Below are 20175 nucleotides of genomic sequence, written 5' to 3'. Positions count from 1 at the left end.
CGGAGTTGGGACTGTTCGATGTTTTCGATATTTTACAATTTTTATTGTAAAATCGAAATTTCATATAAGAATATCGTTCGAGATTAATTTTCCAAGCTGTAAACAATTTAGAGATACGATGGCAGCTACGGAGGTTGATGAATTTGTTAACAAACCTTTCTCTTTATTTTTTTTTTTTTTTTTTTATTTATTTGTCGGAGATGAAAGGAAAACCGGAGCCTTCCCTTTGCAATTTTGGGATTTTATTTTATTTTATTTAATTTTGAGCCTTCCTTTTGCGATTTTATCATAGCTGTAATTAAGCAATTGTTGTCATTTGTAATTGTTCGATATTTGTGATAGCGAAAGTGGGTTCGAGGTGACAACTGGACGCCGAAACGTAGCCACGGTCACGGGATAAACGTTTTGCCTGACGAAGGTGCGGATCGGTTGTATCGTTCTCCCTAGAAATCACATAGAATTGTACTATGGAGATGTCGATATAATGGGACACGCGTTGTATTAGGAATCAAACTCCAGACAGAAACTGTCTAGCAACGGCGTTTGGATCTTTCTCGATGCTTCCAAAGAGTATACAACAAACTTTTGGCAGAAATTACCTAGCAACAACGATTGGAACCTTCTCGATGCCTCCAGCGAGCATATAACAAACAAATACAGTCGTATAGCGAAAAAGATTTTCATCGGATATTCATTCGTGTGATCGCCTTGGAAAGTGATACATCGAGCAGTTTACCGAGTGTCTCAGCAATCGTATTTTTGTGTTTAAAATTATTCTACGCATAGAAAAGAGTTATCCCGTTGACCGTGGTTTCGTTTGAACCCAGGAACATTGTTAATAGTGTTAATTAAATTCATTATTCGAAAGACCTATTAATCGTTAATCTCATTATTCGTTAAATTTATTATTCGTAAAACATATTATTCGTTACTCTTATTATTCGTTAAACTTATTATTCTTTAATCTAATCATTAGTTAAATTTATCGTTTGTTAATCTTATCATTCATTAAACTCGATATTCATAATATTTTGTAAAATCTTGTATATTCGCGTAAATATAATCTCTGTCTCGTAAAACGATGGCTAACTCAAACGAAGAATCGTTACGCGCCTTAAATTCTAATGTTAACCCGACATATTTATTAAAATTACAATCAATTCTCGCGTTGAGAATCTCTTTATTTCATTCGACAGTTTTTCAGATTCTACCATCGTTCGCATGTTATGCTCATACGCGTTGTAAGCATGCAACATGTAACGTGGATTTCGTGCAGCAATTCGAGAACAGTACGAGCGGATTAGGTACAACAGATGCTTGCTTTTTTCGAGATTATGTTATTTACTTTCGAATAAAAGAAAAGGACAATTTTCCGTTCCGTTTATTACATTATATTATATATGTATTGAAGAGGTCGACGAATTATTTAAATGGTAAATTATATTTTGTCGTAATGATTTTGCTTAACGATTTTACATATTGTTTATAGAAAAGATCAAATTAAAAGTATACAAAAATATCGGTAAAATTAAAAATATTAAAAACGACTAAAGATAAATAACACGGCTTGAACGTGAAATCAAAAATTCATAATACATTTTAATATTTTTTTACAGCTTGATATCGTTCGATTATAACCTTATTTAATCATAACTGATAGTGTAACTTGTTAATTAATTTTAACACCACCAAATTTGTGTATTTTGTTATATACTGTACTTTATAAAAGCAGAAAAAGTAGCGTAATTCATTGGGAACAATTTCAAGTAAACAACAATTTAAAAAAAAAAAGCCGCGTCTCCAAGGACAAACAACAACAAGGAGAAACAAAATATTAAAAATATTTTGAACAAAGAAAAAATATTTCTCTGAAGAAAAAAACCATCGAAAATGCTATCAGCGGATTACGTGCCATAGAGAATTTCTTTCGAGTTTCAAAATTAAATTTCCTTCGCTTTCCATCGTCTCGTTAAACAAACACGGGCGAAACTACCGCTTAATTAGCGTTTCACTTCTGTTTCTTAAATCCATCCCTCGATCTCCAGTTGTACGACATACTTAGGACGACCCGCTATAATCCTAAGTAACTACCATAAAATTAATATTTTCGCTTTACTGCCAAGGCCTTTAACTATTACTAGATATCAGGTCGACGAATTTCTTAGGCTTATTGTTTATTCAGATAGAGATTTTCGACATCCCTTCGAATAAAGTACATTTCAACTTGCTAGTTGCTTCTCGTCTTAACTTGTTCTCTCTGAAAATGTATATTCCTCGAGGAAAAGTTTTTGGAAATAAATTATATCATTTAATAATACTATATTATAAATTATACAGGGTGATTCTACGCGAAAAAAGAAGTCGAAAATATAGAATAACAATTTTTCGTTCGAGGCTTTGTTTTCGAGAAAATCGACTTTGAATTTTCGCTCGGTACGCGTGCACTTCATCGCGTCTCGTTATAACGATGGAAAATTTAAAAAAAAATTTAAAAATTTAAAAAAATAACGTCAATCGAGACAACGATCTACAGTGAGATCCGTTATAACGAGACGCGATAAAGTGCACGCGTACCGACCGAAAATTCAAAGTCGATTTTCTCGAAAACGAAGCCTCGAACGAAAAATTGTTATTCTATATTTTCGACTTCTTTTTTCGCGTAGAATCACCCCCTTTCCGTTTGTACCACCAATTACCAACCACCCTGTGTATTTAATTGTTTACTCAGTGTTGTAATCATTCAATCATCCCATTATCTTAACCGAAATAGGGGATGGTCTGATCCGAGGCGTGGATCATCGTATCGTAACGAGAATTTACGACTCTCGTTGGCGCGTTATACTGCGAACACGTTTCCCCGCGAAGCGATCGAACAACTAGAATCTATTTTAAGAATTGGTAGATATTTAAGAAAAATTATAATCTATTATTCGAACAATTATATCCTATTATTATTAAATTATCGATTCCATCGCGTCGCATTTATTGCACAGAATACTTCACGAAATTATTTTCAGAAGCATTTCAGGCAATCGTATCCTTACGTCTAGCTGTTTTCGAACGTAAAAGAAGTTTCATAAAATCCAATTTTCCTTCGAAATACTCGGCTCTACTATTTTCAAATGCTTTCGTTACGAATAATAGTAAGCTTCGTAACGATCGATCCTCTTTTCCCACAGCATACAAAAAATAATGATCTTCATTGCGATTAGAGTTGCGAGTTATCCCACAGGCGAACGACCAAGCTATACTATGTATGCATAAGTAGTTGAATCGATCTGCATCGGAATGGCGTGGCTCTATTGAAAAGTTTGTAGAAAGTGAAAGTCCCCCGCGGATATTCGTAAATTTCCTGCATCTGAATTTCCACCAGCTCTGGTTATCCACGCGTATGATTGAAATTGAAATATATCTTGCTCGTTGGAATTCCATTGCATCGAATATCGCTTGATTCCAGGCATACACACGTGCACAGTATGAACACTCGATGTCTTTTCAAGGTGAAGCCTTCCATCCGTACGTCTCAAGATTCTCCAATTGTGTTCCAATTATCCATTCGATCGAATTTGAATAAGCGCTGATCGACAGAGACGAATACGCATCGCGATCTCCTTCGCTCTTTGTTTCACCCAATTCCTTAGGTAAAATAAATAATCGAACGTTGTCGTCGATCGGACATCAACGCTGACAATTTTTGACGAGATTCTCGGTTAACGACATTCCTTTCGCTTTATCGTCCGATTTCTATCTTCATTCAGAATTATTTTATCTTCGAAAATTCCCCTAATTTGGCTCGCGTCTTCGCGAAAGACCCAAAAGAAATTTTTATTTGGGGGAAGGAAGCAAAGTTGCTCCGCTCCGTTCGTCTTATCTAACGATAAGAACACCGACGCGAATCCAAATGATTTGCGATCGCGATACGAGTCGCCGTTCTGTCGATCCGTGCGTTTTATCGCAGCTGAATCGTCGTAGGATCGAATCGTTCAACGAAATTTCGGCTTATCGAGTCGCGCTGTGGCAGGCTAATTACGCGTAACATCACAAGTGCAGAGATGACGATAACGTCGACGGTGGATTTATCGTTTTATCTCTCGGATTCCCTCGGTCGAGGGGAATCACGGCCGGTTGAAAACTTTTCGTCACGTTGCACGCTGTTTCGATTACCCGCGGATTTTGTTGGCTGAACGAGAAAAAAAAGCTATTCTCCTCTTTCTTTATATTTGTCGGAACGAAACGGTGTTCTGGAAAATTGGACGTATCCACGTACATGTTGTATGGCTTGCCTGTAGAACGCGGAAGATTATCGCTACTTAGCGCGAAGCTGTCTTATCTTTCGTACGTTTCCCTGTCGAACGATCGTCGACCAATGATGTAAATATGGTTTCTGTTTGTTCTATAATATTTGACAAATAAAGACGAACAGATCGCTTATGTCACTACAATAGAAAACCACATATTAGCCCAGTACTCTTCAGTTATGTATCTTTGGTACGTTGCACACTTCTTTTTAGTTATCTTTGCAAGTGACGGCGCGCACTTTTAACATTCGACATCTTCTCGTTCCTTCGTCGAACGATTAAGGAAAAACGTGCTTGCTATTTACAAACATAGCGCGTACATTTTGCGACCGAGACGCTGCGTTGTAATTATATTAATTATAAATTATAAATAAATTTGCGCATCTTGCAATGAAACGAAACGACGCTATCAAGAAAGGTATCGATATTATCTCGAATTTAGACATTCGGTGTTTAAATCGTTAAACACTGATCCGTCTATTGAGATTGTCTTTTATCTGCCTCCAAGCTGAACGACTTTTTAACCGTTTCAGCACCACGCAGCGCGACCACGCTGTTTGCATACTGTGGCGAACTGTGCGTTATGTTTCATCACGATAGTCGATTCGCAACGCGCTCGGTTCCGAATGTGGCTCGTCGCCAGTCGTATCAGAGTTTCCTCTCGTAATTACTTCTTTTTTCAAATAATCGTAAATATCTTATGCACTCGCATAAACGAAAAAAAGAGCAGCGCGATCGTTATTTCTCGGAAATAAATGAACGAAGCGCTATCGTGCTGCGTGACACGATCTGACACGAATTCTTAAAAACCCCTGCCACTGAAACGGTTAAATTCGTGAAAAATGTTATTTCTGCGACATTATCATAGTAGTTATCTATATCGAAATAAAGTAAATTCATTTTTACTATAACATTTTCGAAGAGAATGTAATATTGTACTTGTAACATGGGTTTTTCCCATGTTTCACCTTGATAAGCAATAATTGCTTAAGTACGCTACTTGAGGAACCGTTTCGGGTCGAAAAATATTTACAGCAATTCAGGGCCTTTCAGAAAAATGAGAGGTTCAATTTTAGAAGGGTTCCTTAGGATTATTACGAGCCCCATTAAATATATTATTTTTGAAATATCCTGCTTCGTTCCAAACATCTGAATAACTGTGAATTATTGCACACCGTAGATTATAACAAATATCTTGATTATCGCGTATATGTATGTGCATTTACATTGCAAACTTAAAATTGTACTTCCTCTGGCCATCGATAAATTACGACAGCTACGGGTAGTCATAGAAAGCTATCAAAAAAAAAAAAAAAAAAAAAAAAAAAAAAAAAAAAAAAAAATTTGGGAAATATTTGCGCAAAACACACACAAATATAAATTAATACGTTCGAATTTCAAATCGTCCTTTCGAATCGCATCGCAAGCAACGTAAGCTCTAGATATCGATGAATCTGGCGAACAAATCCGACTCACGGGGCTTAGTACACAATCCTGTCTCTGCATAATCGTGAACTGCCGCTTGTGGTCAAAATGCACAGCGAAATGGAATTACAGTGCACGTAGTGGAAAGTGTGGAACAAACGGTAGCGAGAAGATAAGGGTTCGTCGATCGTATGGCGATTTGTTCGAAAAGTCGACAGCTGTAAAACGCGATCTCTGGCGTGCGGCTTTTATGCTTTTATAACGCTTCGTCGTCGTTGAATTTCTTCGTCGATTGTTTGCTTTTCGCCGTGTCTCTCCTTCGTTTTTAATCCTTCTTTGATATCTTGGACGTGATTTTAGGACTATTCGTAGATAGGCGTTATACGTGCTATGTCGTTGTGGAATTATTTGATTCTCTGCGCTTTACGCGAAGAGATTTTGTAGAGAGGAAAAAAGAAATGAACGATGAGATGGGAGAATCATTTCTTAACGATTAGACGATTATTAGTATGATAATATAAAGATGTAATACGAGAAATAGTACATGCAATGATATATTGATAAATAATTATTATAATTCTCGCATACGTGAAGCTACTTGGTAACAGAATAAAGAAACGCGTAATACATACATCGAATCTAACATAGCGTTCATCTATCGATACTTCATACACTCTACAGGTATAAAATCAATAAAGGATCATTCATTCATCATCAAATAAAGGATTATTTATCTAAGGATTATTTAAGGATTTATATACGAAGACATTAAACTCTTCGAGTATATGGAGAAGAATTTCAATGAATAGGAAATAAACAGTTTGTTTATCGTTATGTAAAATGGATATGCTTCTAAGACGTTCAGGAAATTCAATAAACGAATTGTCTAAATAAAAATGTACATACCAATTATCCCTGTTAATTAATCGGTCTTAAAAGATGAAATGAAAATAGAACGAATACGACAAAATATACTACGAAAGAACTACTATCTGTATATCATACGCATCGATAAAAGGAATTTTGAGTTCTTGACATTTAAATGATCTTAACACATTTGCGTGCAACGTCCTACACGCCCGATGGTAGCAACTCCTCCGTCATGTTACCAGGTATATTTAATATTTACGACTAGCACGACTGCGCCTGTCGCGTTCCTGTTTCCATCTGAATTAGCAGAGATGCACGTGACATTATTTATGAATTGGAAACTATCGCTAATAAATTATATCCAATCACAGGAAATCGTATATTTCGGTGTCAACCGACGCGTCACCAGGCGATTAGGACACGGCGCGAGTCGTTCTATTTCAAGTGGAGCAGCTTGCTTAGAATTGTCGCGTCGTCATTGCGAATTTCGTCGGTTCGCGGAAGTACGGAAAAATTTAAGAGGCACGAGTCGAACGCGCAAAACGTTCATTTCATTGAAAAACAGGCTCATGGAAAATTTGCGTACAGTGTAGAAACTAAACTAAACGATTTTAAGAGTTTAGCTTGCAGTTAATATCCGTGTAGCTCGTTTTTTGCTTCAAATATTCCCGATAATCTTATCTGATCTTTTAATTAGTTTAGTTAGCTTTAATAAATACAAAAATAAAAATTGCCCTTGTTTAATCATGGAAGAATTGTTCTTGAAGACGTAAAAACTTGCTCTTAAAGACATAAAAGGTGAAGCAAGAGTTCCTGCGATAATAAAATGTTGATAGTTCAAATAACGTTTCATTATGACACAGCAATTAAATACTCTCGATAGTATTTATTAAGTGATTTCTGTCATTATCAATGTCAAAAGCATCGAGTGTCGCAGACAATCGCTTATTTACTCCATTATCTTGTAGAGCGCAGAGCGTAGACGATCAACGTACAGCCTTGTTCGTTATTGAGTTCCTCTTTTATCTATCGCTCCGCGACAAATGTCCTGTCCTGTGATCTTTCGTGCGATCAATCGTACATCGAGCATATCGCACGTGCCTTTTGTTCGACGATTTTTCGTGCCATTTTCGGTCAAATAAACCTACCGGAATATTAAATATAAGATAACATTTAAAGCGGAAAGTCGAATTATTCTATCGATTCTCTGTTTTGAAATTTTTTACTCTCCGTTCTGAATTCCCATCCATTAAGTTCATTTCATCGGTCGAAATGCAGATTCTTAATTCTAAATCGATTAATCTACTATATGTAAATTGTAACTTTTAGTGGAATTAAATGGAGAATCGTTCCTGGTCGTTGAACATTAATCAACAATTTTGTAGTAGAAACTTTTGTAATGGAATTTAAATAACGAGGCTAAAAATGATTAAATGCTGACAGTAATTATTTAAAATATTTAAGAAGAGCTCGATTTTTTAGAAATACGTTAAATTTCAAGATAAGTAAAAGCAGAATGACAAAATTAAATATAAAATGGCATATAACTTATCGAAATATAAATATCTCTTTTGAACAAAGGTTGCACGTTTGCTTAATATTTTTCAAATGGTTTGAGCAATCAAATTGAATTGTTATTAGTTTCGATATATGTATATGTATAATTTTAATCGCCTAGATATATTATCGATACATGAGGCTCCGATCTTAATCCGGTAATGTGAACAGTTAAGTTGAAGTAGATTATATCGGTTAGAATAAATATTCTCGGGACGTACCGTCGCCAATGAATTCTAATAGAGTCGGTACCTATAACATACGTACGTAATAATTCATATTAGATTTAATGCTTAAACGTCTTTTAATTCAGTAAATATGATTGCAGATAGATAAAAGAGAAATAAACAGGGGTTTGTTTGTTTTATACATGAAGCGTCTTAATTTAAGTTTCTTTAAGTAAATAATACCTAAATAATTGCGACATTTACTTCATCTTATATTTATTTATTTCTCAAATATCACTTTGTCGAAGAAGTTGCTACGAAATTTATAAAATGTGCCAACTATTTACCTTCTAATTATTTCGTTACGTATTGCGTCACCTTCCTACTATCTAAATTTTCCTAAAATCTAAATTTTCATTTTTGCTGCATTTTTAAATCGTTAAATCGCCAAAGCGTTCCTGTATCTAGAAAACGTACGAAAGTGTTTCTTAATGGATACAATTATCGAAAGAATCGTATTCAATCAGCGAAACAATAAACTGCCATATATTACAAGATGATGCAATGTCGGATCTCTTACTGCAAATCAAAGGAAAGATTCACACGTACAAGCACGTCTTTTATCTATAGGTGAAATCTTCGTGACATTTGTATGTCGACATTCTCAGTTATTCCATTGTTTGAGAGATAATTTCAACCACGTGTGCCTTGCAGTTTTCTGTAATAACCATAATGGCGCCAAATAAACCATTGTCTCGTTTAAATTCGTTTTATGACGTAAGGTTTGTTACATAGAAAAAAGAAAGCGCTGTATTATACTTCGAATACTCGATGTACTTTCGCGTATTGCGCGCATTCTGTGCGTATTTGCATCTTCTAACAATAACAATAAATAATATCGAGCGAAGTTGACACTACAGGTAGTTTTTATTGTTCACGATCACGCTTCGTTCCGACAACCACTTCTCCGGGGAATGACGTCACGGAGGAATGCAGCATCGTGATTGGTCGATCAGCTTGAAGCGTCACGGTCGCGTCGGTGGGGAAAAGAGCGCGCGCGACGAATTAAAGAGTGGGGCGTCTGCATGAGGAGGGCAGAGCTGTCTCGGCACTGTGCTATTTTCATCGGCGCGCTACTGCTGGCCCAGATTCGATTCGACCGTCTCGACGTGAACATCCGAGTTCTCCGTGAGTTCGCAGGGCCTCCCGGTTCTCTTGTATCATCGTTTACGACTATCTACCAAACATCCAGTTAATAAATCCAATAGTTATTCGTCTTGCCGCTGGTTGACCACGTTGGCCAACCTCTTACGCGTAAATCTTAAAATCTCAAGATCGGTTAAGTGATTGCAAGCCATGTACATATACGTGTGTGTATATATATACATATAGTAATACATATCTCGTGAAGTTGGTGGAAGTTCATCGAACGTATTATATTCGCTGGAGTGAGAGAGAGAAAGGCGTGTTTTTACGACCTGTTCCTACTACGGAATTATTGCGAGGTGAAATCGTGTACAACACGTAGTGTGCATTACACAGTGTGTATAAGATGTGACTACCGGCGTGCATCTTCACGCTGTTTTATCGAACCCACAACCGTGCAACGTGCAAAGTCGCGTCTCACAGGACTGGGATACAATTGTTCACCGTGATCAGGCTTGTTGTTAGATGACATTAAGGTACGTTTCTCTTGGTTACACTTTTTCTTTCGTTTTCCGATGCCAGAAATGTCACGTGGTCAGATATCTCCGTCGAATTATGTATAGTCGATACGGAAAGAGCGAGTGTTCGTATGAAAATAAAATCCTATGATTTTACAATGGAACGTGTTTCGTTTTTTTTCTATTTTTATAAAGAAAACGTAATACGTTAAAAACTGAAGGGCAATTCTAACGAAAATACATGCATCTGTCGTTTAGCTAGACGTATCGTTAGAACGTATTTATCGTCGCTGCAAGTGAAGCTTAAAGGAAAAACACGATTTGATTAACCATTCGTTTCTTGGAACTTTTTAGTTTCCCGAGAACTCGACTTTCCTTATTTATCAATTAATTAGTTAATAATTTGTCGAAATACGCCTGTCGTACTAACTAAATCGTAGAAGAAGAAAACGAGGTACTTGATAATTTTCTGCTTCCAATATTCTCGTTCCAGCGTAAGTTTCTTGAAAGCTCGATTTTCCTCAAATTGTATCACGCTGTTACGTAGTAAATGATGTACATATTCGATGGCTCATTCACGGCTCGTAAACGGCAAACAGGTCGCACGCATTCCTTGGCATTGCGAGCACTCATTAGCGTAAGCGTTGGCAAGCGACGATTATTAAGCGATCTGTGTGTAAATGGAAATACATTACAACATAAAGTCAATTCCGTCACGCGACTTTTTCCTCTTCTGGCGTACTACGTCTAACGAATGATCGGACGAGTGAACGTAATTCATTGCAACTTTTAGTGGCTCTGTTTCAAATCGCGCTCGATATTATCTATGCAACGAAAGAATTTCAAAAGTTCGCGCCGTTTAACTTACACGACCAAGTCAGTATTGTTATAGGAAATGATCGTTTTGCTTGTGTCACTTTCACGTTTAAAGGAATCACAGGAACAGCGTAAAATTATTTCAAGGTAGAAGGTATCTTTCTTTTGAAATATATGCGGTTTCTTTGAAATAGATGTTCGTTTCTATCTTATTTTATATTTTACGCTGTTCCTTTATGTTAAATTTATGAAAATAAGCATTTCCTTTTACCATATCGAACGCTAATTTCTGTACTCGGACAATGCGAATTTAATAACATTATAAAAGGTGGGATTAATCAATTTGGCTTTCGAGGGGCTCGTTTATCGATCGATCGGGCCACGAATTAGTCCAGCATCGAAGCACAATCGTTCCGACGCGGCATTTCTACTATTTTTATCGACAAGTTTTTCTCTAGGCACGTTGAACTTACGCGTGACCCGTAAAGGCTCGCTAGTTTCATACGTATCGTTTCAGAAATATGGACGTAGAATTGTATTTCCAAACTTGTTTGAAAGAATCTGAGAATCTTACGATATATACGAAATAATTGAAACGTATTAACGGCAATTTTTATGGATATTAACGCGATCGGAAATTCCGAAGATGTTAGATCATTGCGAGTTGCGAAGCTGTTTCGCGATTTTTTCTATCGATAGTGAAATATAGTGCAGCTAAGAATGCTGGGAAAGATAGCATTACAAAATATACAGATATTTCATAAACGGGAAAAGTTTCGATAAAACAATTACAGACTATTCGTTTATAATAAACAATTATTAGATTTTCATGCAATTTGATATGGGGAATCGTTCGTGCGTTTTCAACGGTTTTTGCATCTCTGTGCGAACAATAAAAGATATAAAATTGCTTGGTAATTATTTAAGTTTTTTAATCTATCAATCTACTATACCGAATGCCAAAACCGTCATTACTTTCAATAGCTAAAATCTCAAATCGTGTTCTACGTAAGTAACCCTTTATCAGATTTTATTCGTCGGTATTAATAACTTGAAGGTCGGGTTGGTGAGAGTTTAGATCACGTTTTATGCAAATTTACAGAGAATGTGTTTTCCCTTATTAAACGAATCTCTCTCGAATTTGAGCAGAAGGCTAATTTAGATCAGGCTCTGTTGAAACTTGGGTAAAATGTTTTCGAAATGGGTCAATGCTTTCGTAAATGTTAGAAGTTTTGCTTTTACTTTTAACGTATCCGCTGCGAAGTTTCGACGTGACGGCGGCCATCCGATCAACGCGAAAAGTAAACGTTTCTTGTTATTATCGAGCTTGTTATACCGATCGAATTACGTGTTTATTTGTTCGCGTATGTTACAAGCAAGCCATCTATAAGGTATTATCTACACTCTACACGATTAAATTGCCTTACGCAACTCCCCGACGACGGTCTGTTGCATGTGTGTGTTCCTGTTTAAATCTTACGTGCTTTCCGATGATATTCTACAGATATATAGATATTATCAAAAACATTTTCGAACGAAATACATTGAGATTTGAACCGCGAGGGTCTCAGGAATTCGACAACCTGAAACAGAATTTCAGAGAACACGAGAAATTTCAACAGATTTCACACTACGACAAGTTGTTCATTTTTTACAACTTGGAAATTCGAAAACCCGAGACTCGACGAATTTAGAAACCCGAAAAGGACGAAACGTCGCGACGTAAACTTCTTTCTTGGTTTACAAGCAACATTATAGTCGAGTAAGAAATTTATGTTTAAAAACACCATTTACGTTCGGAACTGGCTCCTCGTTTTTCGCTTCTTTTTTATTTATTTTTTTTCTCTCTTTTATTTCTTTTCGACACGCATACGAGAGAAATTAGTAAATCGCTGATGAAGGATATATTCTTGGAAACGGTGGATAAATGTATCGGATTTCATAGATAACGCGCACTTGGAAGGGATTAGACGCTCCATTATTGAAAATACGACTTGAGCGAACACATCCGAAGCGAGGAACGTACTCCGTCTTCTCGTATCGATGGTTTCATAGCGTTTGCAACTCTTTTTTTAATGCTTGTTCGCGTCATAAGGCGCTCATAACCACCTTTTTTGCTATATAAACGTGCGTTTACATCACGTAAGCTTGTAAAGAATATCGATTCCCTTTAATCTTTGCTTTCTCTTCTTCTTTCTCTTCTTCCCGCTAACTGGCGAGGCAAGCAAATGTTTTTATAAATAAACCTCAGTATTTTAGAAGCATATTATAATAATAGCAATTAATAATAAAATTTACGATAATAAAAGTTTTATAATAACGGTATCGTATAGATCGTATTATTACTTTGATGTTGTTACGATCGCTTCAAAATTAACTTACAGTGCGATGTTGTCGAGTTACGAGCGACTACAATAGTAAACTGATTAGCTTTAAGGTATATAATTTTGATTCGTATTCTATATCTTGCGCGATAAGCGTATCGACAGCGTTAATCGCAGAATATGAATTGAAATTGAATACTCTAAAATTAAATAAGTTTACGCGAACTCTTGTGGCCGACCTTACGACCCGACGATACCAATTCAGGGTTAATGTCTCGAATATTTAATCTCCCTGAATAACATACATGTATCTTGATATTCTTTATTTCAATTCGCTCGCAGTATTCGTCTATTTTTCCAGATATTCGCGTATTCCTTGGTAATTAATATCTTGTAACCTGGCAATTAGATTAAATTGTTGGTGGTTTTCCAGCTCTATTTGAATTTCAATCTATTCGGAGATTGGCGAAGAGATTGAATAAGACGTGTATATTTGTTTTTTTTAATGAAATTCGAGTCTTATTTATTTGTAGTTGAACGTCGTACACATGTCGAAAGTCTATTATCTAAATTCGACGAGATTACGTAATCGCGAATGGCGATTTCCATGAAATTAGCATAAAATATTTGAATTGAATGTAATTAGCAGAGAGACTATGACTAGATCGGAGAGCGTGCAATTGATGGCACGTACTTGACAAGCGCGTGTGCAAGTGCAAGAGTAGACTGGCGAAAAGCTAGAAATATTTCGACACGGATTTCAATTTCGCCAGGGAAGAAGAATTTTCATTTCAAAGCGGAACATACAGTTACGTTATTTAGACTGCAGTGTAGCACGAATGACGTCACAGGAGGGACTCTAATCACGTTACACAATTAAATTCTTTGCTCTGTCGCGTTTTCCACGGAATTTCGTCCAAACAAGGAATACGCGGCTTGTCACAATCGTGTGACTCAGCCAGACTGCACGTAAGAAGGATAGAGAAATTATCTTGTCACATAGGCTTCATAAAGATAAGTATAATAAAAGAATCGTGCAACGTCCAATGTCACTCGAATTTCTCGCAAGTCCTAATTAAACTAGGAAAAAGATATTCCTTTGAATTATACATCACGGATCAGATGCTAGATCCGCGGCAGGAGAATTTTATTAAATCGTTTGCTCGTAAATTAATCCTATCTGGTAAGCCGTAAATTATCCCTTTCGTTCGTTTATTCGTTTACCGTTGAATTTTATTATATCGCTCGAATTCTACGATTTGCCTGCGAATTTTCTGCGTTTCGAGATATCCACCGTTTCCAAGAGGGAAATAAAAGGGAAGGAAGAATCGAAAAAGCATTATACAATGTTAAAACGACATGGCGTAAAATCCAATTACATTAAAGGCTCCTTGTACAGAGCCGCGTTCAGTGCATCTCGGGGCGGAAACGACGAGGCCACCTTGAAGCAACAGACCGAGAACACACTCGGTTACGTAGAAATTAGAGCTGTTACTATGCGACTTGTTGGGCACTCGGGTACTCGGCAAGTGGCTGGCAGAGTAAAAGAAATGAACGTGTATCCTAGATGCATTTTTTTAGTCGGACATTTACAATGTAAAGCGTCACATCTGTCAATTGCTGTGTAAAAGGTACAACCGTTAAACGAGCGATTTAATTGAGCGTTAATTCGTTCGTATCGATCAAATGTTCAGACTTGAACAAATTAGCCAAGTGGCGCGCGAATAATTCTGACGATGGTGTTACGGTCAAATATCGCGTTATTCGTATCATCGAGTTTGATTGTACTAAAGAAGGTAGACATAGTTGGAAGACGTTGAGATTTCTAACTCGGATCATTCGAAGAGATTAGACGAAGCTGATCCGTAAAAAGAAAATTGCACAGATTTAACGGACTAAGAAAAGCGACTACAGTCGCGTAACTTAGATTCTAGCAGTCTACCGACAGTAATCCGATGACCTAATCAGACCTAGTGATCTAGTGGTCGAGTAAAGGTGCCAAGGAGAAAGTAGTTGAAAATAGTTGGAAAGAAACAGTTATACAACAAATAGCTGCCATTCCTAACGGTGAAGAAATGTCGTTAGAAATATACAGGGTGTCGCTGAACTGGCGGTACAAGTGGAAAGGAGGCGAGTCTGCGTGAGAAGATAAATGGAAAATCTAGAGTGGAATTTGTCCTACTGTTGTCGAGGAAACAGGGTTTAAAAATTCGCGCAACATACTCGAATTTGACTAATTATACCGGGGCTACGATTTTATATTTTCCGCAGATTAATCGTTTGATTTCTCGTATTTTATCACATAGAATTTTAATGAAGATTATTCGCCTATTTCACCTAAGAGGCTACCATCAAAGAAAATCGCACTCACGCGTATCGTGAATGGCATTCCATTTCAAAATATATCTTCCTTGTTTCAGGACTCGATAAAATCAGACAAATGTAATTTAAACGTGGTAATTAGGCGATAAAACTTCGATATTAAAGGAGAAAAATAGAAAAATTGTTTGCCACGATTGTTTACACGGCGATATTAAAATAGAGATCAGAGTAAGATTTCCATCGTGATAACATTTAACAGCTAATAATATGTAGGGTGGTTGGTAAGTGGTGGTACAAGCGGAAAGGGGGTGATTCTACACGAAAAAAGAAATCGAAAATATAGAATAAAAATTTTTCGTTCGAGGCTTTGTTTTCGAGAAAATCGACTTTGAATTTTCGCTGGGTACGCGTGCACTTTATCACGTTTCGTTATAACGGATCTCACTGTAGATCGTTGTCTCGATTGACGTTACTTTTTTAAATTTTTAAATTTTTTTTAAATTTTTCCATCGTTATAACGAGACGCGATGAAGTGCACGCGTACCGAGCGAAAATTCAAAGACGATTTTCTCGAAAACAAAGCCCCAAACGAAAAATTTTTATTCTATATTTTCGACTTCTTTTTTCGCGTAGAATCACCCCCTTTCCGCTTGTACCACCAGTTACCAACCACCCTGTATTTCTTATTTTCACTTTAATGCGATATTATTGAGCAGTAAAATTCTTCTGCGTGTAAACGCGGATAAAGCAATTTTCCCTAGAGTTTGTTTGCGACTGACAATTTTTAGCAGTTCGTTAACAAATATTTCTGAGCAACCGCATCGTATGGAATATATTAGCTTGTCCGAAAAGTGTCTTTCTTTCGCAAACGTGTTTCTTACAACAATGCACCGTCGTACAAACGTGAAACCAAGTTTGTGAAATGTCTCGGTGTTTATCAAAACAAAATGGATCGTACGTAATTCGACAAAACGATATAAAACATTGTGCGTCTATTATTTCCTCGTAAAACGAAAGAAACCTTTTGGACAACCTAATAAATGAAAAATATATGAAAACAAGATTACTCTCATAAATGAACGTCACAAGTTCGAAGAAATGGAAAGTTTGGTGAAATCCTTTCCTTTCGATATATCTTTACACGTTTTCTTAGAATCTGTCATTTTAATCGATGACACGCGGATACCGCGTGGTCTTGGAAACTTTATAAATCGTGGTGAAAATATTGCCACTCGATCGATCAATTCAGATTCCTCGAATTATCTACTACCGCAAACTGGTTCGCGTAGTTTCTCGTCCGCTTCCGGACATGTCCGATGACATAATTTCTCAGTTGCAGAACCGCCGAACAACTTCTATCGACGATCAAACGTGCTGGAATTACGTAACTGTTGCTTAGACGGAGATTCTTATCGCTGGAATCGTTCGTGCGAGCTTTTTCTTTGGTTTGCGAGGTTCCATTCGAATTGTATCGACTTTGCGAAAAAACGACAACCATTTGAATAATTATTCAGCGAAGTTCAGCGAAGTTCGGTGAAAAAGAAAGAACAGAGTTTCGATTTCACTGTTTCGATTGTTATTTGCTTTTCAACGTTGTATTTCTGATCGTATCGTTCGCGTAAACAGATTCCGCATGTTCACGATTACCCGCCGAATATTTTTAATTAATCGATGAATAAGCGTACGTACAGAATATTTCGTTCGAAATGTATCGTTCGAGGATTGACAAATATTTAACAATATTTCAAAAATACACCAAGTAATACGAAACGGTATATTCGTGTCATAAAAAAAGAAGGAAAAAAGCTGATCGAGTAACGTTATTCTGGATCGATATCCGAACGAAATTCCGCTCTTTTTACAATAATTGTTAACCGTTTAGAAAAAACCGTGAAAACGTGTTTCGTATTTCACCTTGTACACTGACGTTCCACGAACGTTTGAAAATCCATCTGCCGTGAAAAATAAACCGTACGAAATACACGTGGCGTAATATTAAAAGCTGGCAATGTTTGACATTATAGAAATATTTATTACAAAAGTATCGGCGAGTTATTTCCTGAAAAAAGTCAGAAAGTGCAGAAAGAAGCGAGAAGAGAAAAAATGTTTCATCGCTGGTACGCTCAAAAGAGGCAATAAAGGTCAATGCAAATTCTCGTGCATCGGTTCAACGCTCTTCGTTCATGAATTTCCGCGAATACTTTAAAAGCGAATTTACGCGCGCGACAAAGAAGAGAAAGAGAGAGAAAGAGAGAGAGAGAGAGAGAGAGAGCGAAAAAAAGCGGTGGTAAAGAAAAAACGGGGAGAATGAAACGAGAGGGCGAGAGAAGATCGTGCTTTTTATATTGTCACGCTAAAAATCTCGACTATCGTAGCCGGCTACAAAGGCGACAAAGCTCGCGACGGTCTTGGTATATTTATAAGTATCGAAGCACGAAGACGGGGGAAGATCGGTAAACACGTGCTTTCCGAATAAATATAGCGCGTTCCAAATGTCAGGATCATGTGCACCACGTTGAAATGCGAGTTCCCCCGGAACACGTCGCTGTTTTATCTTTCGAGAATATTGTAACTTTATCAGACCTAATAATCGATTTCCGATAGATTAGGAAATTCCTGGAACGCGAATCGATTGATTGATTGAAGTTTCGCAAACATAATGCAGCGACAACCCTTCCTATGCGGGGAAATTATTGTTTTCCTCTCGGCGCCTTAACAATGTTCATCGTGAAAGCTCAATGACCAATGCTGTTGTTTCGAGCTTTCTGATAGAAAGAATCGCATCAATTTCTGGCGGGTAATTTTGAAATTACAATTCTTTAAAACGCACGCTTCCGACTGGAAAATTTCGCTATATCTTCGACGGTAAATATTTGGAAAGTCGCAGATTTGCCAAAATTAGAACGATTCGATGAACACATTTGGTGCATAAAGTGTAGTTCGTACGTGCAACAAGTTTGCGAAGTGTAAGAGGCGCGGCAAGTTTGATCCGTACAAAGTTGAGAGATTACTCACGCTGTATGTAATTTTAAGCGCTGACCTCGTGTTGGGTTCAAGTTTCGGCGTTCTCGTATTTCGAGATATTTTTTAAGAAACGAAACCAGACACGCTGCGATATCGATTTTTCGGACATTTGCTTGGGTCGTTATGGAAAACGTAAAATATGCCATTCGTTTGCGATAACTTGCTCCAGATCTGTGAGATTTTGGGAAATCGGTGTCATATTACGGGACGGAAAAACAATTCAGCTCTCTAGTTGAAACGTGCGAAATTTAAGTTAGAAATATAACTCTGCTTCTAAATTTGAATAATTTTGCCGATACGTTTCACGGTGTATTAAGAACAAATTAAATTGTGGAATAAATTCGATCGTAACAAAATATGTCCCTAATATGCGTAATGAAAGTTCAAGGTTTTCTAATTTGATAAAAATCGATCAGCCAAATCGAAAGATCAGACGGTAAGATACAAATTTCTAAGTTTATCGCCGTAATGATCTTCGAATTCGATCGATTCGATCGATTTTTTAATTCGTTGGTACATCGTCGACTCGATTACATTTACGTGAATGAATCAACTGTTCAAACAGATAAAGTTCACGCATATTTCGTACGTAATGAATAAAAGTATTTTTGGAATAGAGATTATATGTACTTTTATCAGCGAAATGACTCATCTCTGATAGATTTGTTCCAAGCTTTACTAGCAAGTGTTTCTAAGAATCTGTAATGACTCGGTACTTGATATACTTGTCGTCTGATTATATTCTATTTCTATCGCGTTGCTTAATGTCGCTAGTATCTTTGCTTTATTTTTTCCCCAAGTTCTATCTCACTCGATGGTAATTAACGTTCTTTTAGAATTATCCTCGATTATCTTTCTTCTGAAACGAATATCGAAAACTGGAAAATTTAATTTCGCTTTTCTTGCTGTGATTGGCGTTCCACTCGATTCTAATCTTCGATCTTGCGGACTATCTTGATATACGCGGCGAACTCGTTTATTTTTCGCGCAAGAGAAACGCTATAGAGTACAATGCATATCTTGAAAGAAAAAAAAAAAAAAAAGAGGGAAAGAGAAAAGTGGGGAAAGGCGCCGATAGACCGAGCACTCTGAGAGCTAATCTAACTCTGTTGTCAGGCTGGTGTCTGCTTCAACATTTTTACGATCGTCGTTCTCTCATCGAGCTTATCTGTGCGATCGCAAAGTTGAAACCGAAACCTCCAAGCCAACATTTTGTCAGCGTGCCGTGCATTTACGATTTTTTTGCAAGTCTAACGTAACGCTTTCTCATGGTCACGACCACGGTTGCCCGATTCTTTCGTCTCGTTCCTTTCGTCTCGAAAAATACGCGTTTCGACGATATTCTGATCTCTTTGTTACGATTCTTACGTCGTTCTGGTATTAGGAATCTTAATAGGTACGAATATCGACGAATATTTTGCAGCTTATATCAGAGGAGAGTGATAATGGAGTAGCATTTACTTTTCTCATAAATAAACTGCAGAAACGTGTGCAAATTCGTGCTTCTACGAATGGATATAATTAAAGAAAATGAAACCTAAGACGGAGAATATGTCTTTACCTATTTTATTATAACGAGCACTATACTTGCCATGTTTTACATACTTCTGCAAAATTCATTTATCAACGTTATACGCTTCTTGTTTCTTTTTTTTTCTTCTTCTTCTTCTTTACACTCTCAAATCTCTCGTAAATGCATAAGAAGCTG

At 36.9% G+C, this 20175-nt stretch overlaps 1 protein-coding gene across 2 annotated transcripts in view; it reads left to right on the top strand.

Annotated features, from left to right (window-relative positions):
• LOC126866683 (PRL-1 phosphatase) overlaps positions 1-20175 on the top strand; it is a 93254-nt gene that overhangs the window by 57850 nt on the left and 15229 nt on the right. Inside the window, exon 1 of one of the 2 annotated variants that reach the window (XM_050620559.1) lies at positions 9414-9999. The exons of the other annotated variant lie outside the window; for it this stretch is intronic. The gene's annotated coding sequence lies outside the window, so the exon portion shown is untranslated. Of the gene's footprint in view, positions 1-9413; positions 10000-20175 lie in introns of those variants that run through there. 2 annotated transcript variants of the gene reach the window in all.

Source organism: Bombus huntii, chromosome 6, assembly GCF_024542735.1.
Source record: "Bombus huntii isolate Logan2020A chromosome 6, iyBomHunt1.1, whole genome shotgun sequence".
Taxonomy (NCBI): Eukaryota; Metazoa; Arthropoda; class Insecta; order Hymenoptera; family Apidae; genus Bombus; species Bombus huntii.
This window is presented reverse-complemented; position numbering and strand designations above follow the sequence as displayed.